At 48.6% G+C, this 7245-nt stretch overlaps 1 protein-coding gene across 2 annotated transcripts in view; it reads right to left on the reverse strand.

The window, feature by feature from the left end:
* ZHX2 (zinc fingers and homeoboxes 2) overlaps positions 1-6934 on the reverse strand; it is a 73686-nt gene extending 66752 nt beyond the window's left edge. For both annotated transcript variants that reach the window (XM_014257056.2, XM_005516932.3), the window contains exon 1: positions 6830-6934. The gene's annotated coding sequence lies outside the window, so the exon portion shown is untranslated. The remainder of the gene's footprint in view (positions 1-6829) is intronic.
* Between the last annotated feature and the right edge of the window lie 311 nt (positions 6935-7245).

The raw sequence follows: 7245 nt of genomic DNA on the forward strand, positions 1-7245 counted from the left end.
AGCATCGTAATGGTAACAGGCTGCAGGAGACGACATGGGGATGCCAGATAATAAATACATGAGTGATAAAGGACTCTGTAACTACCTTTGGCTGAGCAGAAGGAGGGCACTGGTGTCCTGGTCCCACGGGTGGGAGCAGTGACAGTCATGAGGACTTCCAGCCAGGCAGCCAAGCGCTCTCCCCGGGAGGGAGCTGAGCACTCAAACAACTTCCTCGCCTTTCAATCATATGGAAATAAACAACACTCTTCACAGAAGACCAGGAAGGGGAATCTCTTCAGAAAAATGCAGAAAAAAACAGCTTCAGGGGAAACTAGGATTCTTTGGGATAACCCCATCTTCCACGATTTTCAAGAAAGCTGTACCAAAGCCTGGAAGACAGCAAGCACCAAAGCTTTTAACAGCAGTGTGCTCCCAGCATATCATTTAAATAAATCAGTTTCTGGAGAGACAAAAGACAAGGAAAAACTCCCTGTGGTGCCTGACAGTTTGTGCTCAAGAAGATGTTGAAAAAAAAAACCACACAACAAGACATATTTTCTTTTGAGGTGGGCGGTAGAAAGAGGGGCGGGGAAGGAATATCCCCAGAAACACTCGAGGCCAGAACCATCAGGACTTTCCTTCATTTTGTGCAAAAGTGAATCAGCAGCGCTCTGCCAGCCCGGCTACAAAGCCTGGAGATGCTGCCGCTGTCTGCTTCATACTGGCTTCCACTGGCATGAGAGGAGGCAAAAAGCTCCCTTCATCACTTCCCAGGCCACCACCCCACACACTTTGAAACCCTACAAAACTTAACTGCTTCCAACTGGTATCCTCCTGGATTTTCATCTTGCTAGTAGGATTTAAGAAAAAGAACAAGTATTTTCCCACTTCTGCTATCTAAGTGAAGTGCAACAAAAAGTAACTGAAACTAATAAGCATGAAATTAGGTTGAGAAATATAAAATATAAATGTCCAAAACTCAGAGTGAGGAAAGAGAACACACACATCAGAGGCAACGGAAGGGGCACAGAGTCCTTGAGACATACTGGTGTTTTATTAAATCCCTCTGAGAGTGCCTTCAGCAGCAGCTCAGAACCTGCTTTTTTTGGGTGGTATTTAAAAAAACCAAACAAACCACAAATACCAAGATTGTGCTTAAAAAGAAAGGAACCACATTCTTCCCTATTCAGTTTTGCACACAGGATTTCTTCCTCTACTCATGAAACTGGACAAGAGGTTAAATCCCACCGAATCTGAGGCTTCCTTAGTTATGGTCACTGACTCAAAAGAAGCAAGAAAAGCTCTCTCCATTTGTTTGTTCGATGGGGTTTATTTGTTTTAAGCTCCAGTGAATTAATATGCAGTCTTAACGCTTATTAAAAATTGTGGGAACGACATACAATCAACTACAAAAGAGAAGCCAAAATAAACAGGTAATTTGAGGTTGCAAGTTTATAAAAATATTTAGTATTTAAGAGAGGAAAAAAGGTCAGGATAGGCAGAACAGGGGGAAAAAATGAAGGAAAACCCAAGATTTCTTGCCTCTAATAGGCTCAATAATTAAATGAAAAGCCATTAAAGATGTTCCCATCCCATCCAACCCACTGCTCACATGAAATCATTCATCCCCTTTACCAGCGCCAACTGAGACCACACTGCAAATCACAGCATCAAAATACTACAGGTTAAAAGCCAACACTAAAGATTTATATCTCTACATATCACTTAAGAAAGGAGGGAGAGAAGCAGAGGGCTGCTTCTCTTCAAAGCCAAAGTGAAGGGTTTGCTAAGTGGAGTAAGACAAGGCAAGTCGCTTTGCTTTTCACCTTGCAACATTTTTCCAGGAAAGAAGACCAATTTCAGGCTGTGGATGAGTTTACTAAGTGAACTAAAATACACCATGGGCAGGCAATACCGGTCTGGAGGAAACTCTGTGACTTGCACAGAGCCATTTGCATTTGCCAGGATGTGCCCATTGCTGTGATCCAGAGCCTCCACTGCCTGCACCCGCAGGAGGGGCTGCACTTAGCTGGGACTTAACTCCAGCAGTAACAAGGGTTTTCCAGAGCACAGGCTCGATGTGCAGACCCGCACAAGCACATGACAGCAGGCATGTCTGCACGGGCACATCTCACATCAGGTCTGTACCACCACTTACCATGCGTTCTATCAGCCCAGGGCAGGATGTGCCACTGAAGCAGCTGTGCTGGCAAAACCCTCGAGAGAAAGGGCAGCCAAGCGATACTATTGCCAATGTCCCACACTGAGACAGGGTAGGGATGACAAACCCACTATCAGCACATTCACCTGAGGATAAAGTTCTTGATGTGCTTGTGGGATGCTGACCAGACCAAAGCACTTGATAACCCGCCTAATGAGATATTTAACAGTCTCACTTTTTACTGAAGTCTGTAGCCATGGGACAAGGAGCAATGGTTTTAACCTGAAAGAGTGTAGGTTTAGATTGAACATCAGGAAAAAATTTAAAGATCCCTTTCAACCCTAGCTTTTGAGCCATGCAGACAGAAACTGAATCCAAGGCTGAGCCTGGACCATGGCACTATTTAACCTGTAGTCTGTGTGGGTGTGAGTTGTGGATATCTGCAAATTCCTCCCAATAAGCCTGTAATAGTTAGTTTGAGAGGCGAGCAAGCGGTGAGCAGGCTGCAGTTTGCTAAATCAGGTCTCCACTGGACAACAACCTAGAGAAGATATAAACCGCGGATGTTGTTGGGGAGGCTTGTTCTCAGAGCAAAGCTGAATTCCCTTCCCTTGCCCTGCTTCCAGCACCCAGTGTGTGCCTGTGCCCCCTAGCCAATGTGCAAAAGGTCGTCAAAACTCACTGCAAGCTGACCCCCTCCACTCCCGATGTGCAATTTCTAACCATGCAGGTGTTCCAGATCACCTCTTCCCCATTTGCCTCCCAACCCTTCCTCCCCCGTCACCCCTCCGGATGGCAAACGCTGCCCTCCATCAAACACCGACAGGAGTTCCCCTAGAGACACCCCACTCGGGGCACTGCCCGCTGCAGGCCAGGCACATGCAGTCTCATCCATGAATTCACGGAGATGTTGCACCACAATCCACCTCCTCAGCTAAAAGAATCTCCCAGAATGACTTTTTTAAAGTCCCCTCCTAGCTGCCAACACCTAAACCTTCTCTCCTTGCCTGTGTCGTTCTATCTCTGCTCACTAACCAAGCCATCTGAGCCTTCTGCAGTGCTAAATACACAAAATCGTTTCACACCTCTCCTTCAGTTTCACCAGCAGATTCACAATACTGGTCATTCTACATAAACTCAGCTTATGGAAAATTCAGTTTTCACTTTAGAAAGTGGTTTGGGGTCCCACGGTTCTGAAAAAAAGCTTGCCAAATGCATTGTCTTATTTTCAAACTCACACCGGTTTTACAACCCCAAGAGCTAACTTTTAAAAAAACAAAATAACCAACCAACCAATCCTTCTGGCTTGCAAAGGCATGGTGGTTTTGGGGAAAGGGCTGGCTTGGTGTTTTCTGAACTGTCTCTGGAAGGCAAGGCTGGAAACGAACACTCTTCCCTTCATCTTCCAAGCACCCAACTTATTTTATTTCCATTTTGCTACATCTTCACAAACCAAACTCTCAAATATTACCCCATATGAAAAGTATTTGAATTATTCTGCAAATCAACAGCTCTTCCAGCTTTTCAGAAAAAAAACAACTTACTGCTACCCTGGGACTGAACTGTATCATTACATCCTGTAAACTTCAGATCTATTTTTGAAAGGTTGATAAAATAAACTAACCACAATATTAGTTCCAGCTGATGTGACACATGTAAACACACCTTGACAGAAGAAAAACAATTATCTTAATGGCTTTAAGTTAAAGCCTTTATAGATTATTTTAGTGCCAACATTTGTTTATTACATACTTTCAGTATGAACAAATACCATCATGGAGATGTGCAGTAACTTTTAGGGAAAGAACACACTTGCTGAATTACCATCACACTTGAAAGAAAGTCAAGCTACAATTACACTCCATGCAAAATGTGAATGCAGTTTTACCTGAAAGTCATGCTGAAATCTCAGGGAATTCAGCTGTGACACTGCATGTTTCTGAACAAATTCTAATTAAAATAACTCTATTTATTTTCAGTGGATATTTCCATTCCTTAAGTGGACACAAAGAAAATTAATTTAGACATGGATCAAAATATCCCAACTAGAAGAGACTCCAAATAGTATTTCTGAGGATCATCCAAGTTAGGGCAAAACAAAAAGAAATAAAACCTGAAGATGTCACACATGCAAATACAGTGATGTCATGTCTGGCATTAAAATCTTTGTCTTTTACGAGGATGAGCAAAACCTGCTGTGTTCTCATTCCAGCCTGGAGCAGTTTTAAACTGGTTTGAAAATGCAAAAAGATGCCAGTAACTTTACTATATTTAATGTTGGCTTTTTTTGACTTTTAATAAAAACACAATAAAACTTTCGCCTCCCCACAAGAAAAAACACAAATATGACACTACAGACTCAGGCTGCTTCATATGACGGATTATTCATTTCACAGATACTGACTAGAAATTGCTGATTATAACTAGAGTAAAAAGGAAAAAAATAAGTGGAATTTTGAGAGAAAGCAATTGGAAGGAGTGTGCTACTTTCAAACACTGACAGCAGGAAACGTCCTGTGTGACAAAACTCTGACAGCTGAACTCTTGGGGTGGACAGGCAGGAAAAATGTCATTTTAAAAAGGTGAGTAATCACAAGGTCTTTGGGCTGATGACTGAGATCTAAACACCTATCCATGCTTTCTGGCACTGAGTTTACAAGAAGAGAGGACAGACATGGGAGAGTTCATGGCCATTGCTTCCTGCAGAAGCCTGAGGGGATAAACATGCATATGGGGGCAAAGTAAAATAAGGACCAGCCAATCCTTAGCATTTTTATTCTTCCCAATTGCTGGCCAGTCCCTTGCTTTCACTGATCTAGAAATCAACTTGCAATTCTGTTTCAAAGACCTGCAGGGTTCATACAACACACCACTACAGAAATATATCACACTGGCAAAGCACTCTGGTCACAGATACCTCTTAATAATACTGCTCATCTACTGGTCTAATAAAACCACGGCAGCACACACCACTCTTAATTCATATGCCATTTCCCAGTGAGGCTGCATGCATGAGGTTTCTGCTAGAGACATCAGATCTCCTCTAGTTACATCTGTGCCTCCGCAACCCAGCCCCAGATAGGAGAGAAAAGCCCCGCACAAAGTTTAATCTGTAGATTAAAAGTAAAAGGCACCTCACTGGCAGCCTTGTGCTGTGGCCCCGCTAGTGCTGCAGGAGATGCCCTGTGCTGTCACACGAGCAGCTCCTCAAGGCAATGCACATTCTGCGCTGCTGCTGCGGGACCCGGCGGGCACGAGCTGCTGATGCCCAGCAATCCTGACCACCAGCTCCCCTTCCCACCCAGCCGAGAGTCCTCCTCTTCCCTCCCATTCCTACTTCTTTGGATGTTTTCTCCCCTTTTGCTGTCCACCTTCCAATCCAGAACTTTTGCTCTGTTCCCCTGCACGGCAGGACCCTCGCAGGTTCACAGGGTTTTCCACGGAGCACCTGCCCCAAGAAAGGATGGGAGCCGCCATCGGAGAGGTGCCTGGGCAGCCAAGGGGCGAGGAAATCAGAGCCATGCTCCGCCTCCCCGGCCGTCTCCCTCAGGAGGGATTCCCAGGCTCTGAACGAACAAAAGTGCTCAGGAAAGAGCTGGGTATACGGATACCACAAAGTCAGACAGGTACATCCCTGAATCATTTCCAAGTTATATTCCTAGCAAAGGAGGGAGGGGGGAGGAATCAGTTTCCTTCCCTGTCGCCTTCATCCCAGAGAGAAGGGAAAAAAAAAAAAGAAGACGGTTCTGTGATGTCTTTGAAAACCGGCTAAAACAAGTCACCCCTCATTAAAAAAAAAAAAAAAAAGTGGATGCAACGTGCCAAAGACCGAATTTTCCCAAATCTTCCCATTCCGGGGAAAATAAAATGCCACGGGAAGGCAGAGCCTTTCACCGAGGGTGGAGGAGGGATGGAGCGGGGCGCCCGACTCTGCCCCGCCGCGGTCCCGGCTCGGTGCCGCCGCTCCGCCTCGCCGCTCCCCGCAGTTACCGGCAGCGAGCCCCGCGCCACGGCCGCGGCGTCACGGGTGGGAGGGGGGCTGCCAAAGAGGGGAGGGAGGGCAGGAGAAAGAAAAAAAAAAAAATCAAAAATTAAAGCAGAAGAAAGCGCTGCCAAGTGCGGCCGCGGGCGCGGAGCCACGCGCGGCGGCGGCGCCGGGCCCCTCCCGCGCCCCGGGGCGGCTCTGCCCCCCCGGCCCGGGAGCCCGCGGCTCCTCGTCAGGGACCGCGCTGACAAAATCCCCTGCTCGCCTCTACGTAACGCCCTGTCGAAAGCGGACGCCATATTTTGTGTTGCTGATGTCGACATAGACAAACGTAGACATGTTTCCCCCCCCGCTCCTGCTTTTCCCCCTTCACCCAAACTTGCGATCGGGAGGCGGCGGGGAGCGGGAAAAGGGCGAGGGGAGAGAAGCTGCATGGCCAAAAATGAAAAATGTAGCTAAAATAATTAAGAGCCCACCCCGAACAACCCTCCCGGCTCCCACCCCCGGCGGTGTCCCTCGCCCTCCCCCCCCCACCTCCCGGCCCCCGCCGAAGTCCAGGGAACCGGACAGTTTCTCGCAGGAGGAAAAGTTGGGTGCGAGCGGTCGGGGCGGGAGCGCCGGCGAGCGTCCGTGCGCAGGGAGGGGGCGGCTGGGGAGCGCCGCGCACCGGGGGAGGGGGCCCCGCCTGGGAAGTTTCCTACCTGCGCCCAGGGCGGCGGCACCGACTGTCCCGGGCGGAGCGGCACCGGGGCTCCGCTCCGCGCCGCTCCGCTCCGTGCGCCGCCCGCGGCCGCGGGACCCCGCGCCCCCCCCCCCCGCCGCGCCGGCCCGCGGGGAACACGCGCGCCCCTCCACACGCGCACGCACCGGCCCGGCCCCGCCGCGAAAAAAAAAAAAAAAAGGGGGGGGAGTAAAAAAAAAAGAAGGGAAAAAAAAAAAAAGGGAGAAAAAAAAAAAAGAGCCCTCGATCGGCGGGGATCTACGCCAAACCCCACATGATCTCTGACGTCAGCCTGCGTATTTGCATACGATACCACCGCCGGCGCGGCCGCCGGGGTCCCTCGGCGCGGCGGAAAGTTGCGCGCGGGGCCGCGCCCGCCCCATCGCCCGCCCGGCC

Source organism: Pseudopodoces humilis, chromosome 1, assembly GCF_049639895.1.
Source record: "Pseudopodoces humilis isolate 2021_Gansu_Grassland_sample_001 chromosome 1, ASM4963989v1, whole genome shotgun sequence".
Taxonomy (NCBI): domain Eukaryota; kingdom Metazoa; phylum Chordata; class Aves; order Passeriformes; family Paridae; genus Pseudopodoces; species Pseudopodoces humilis.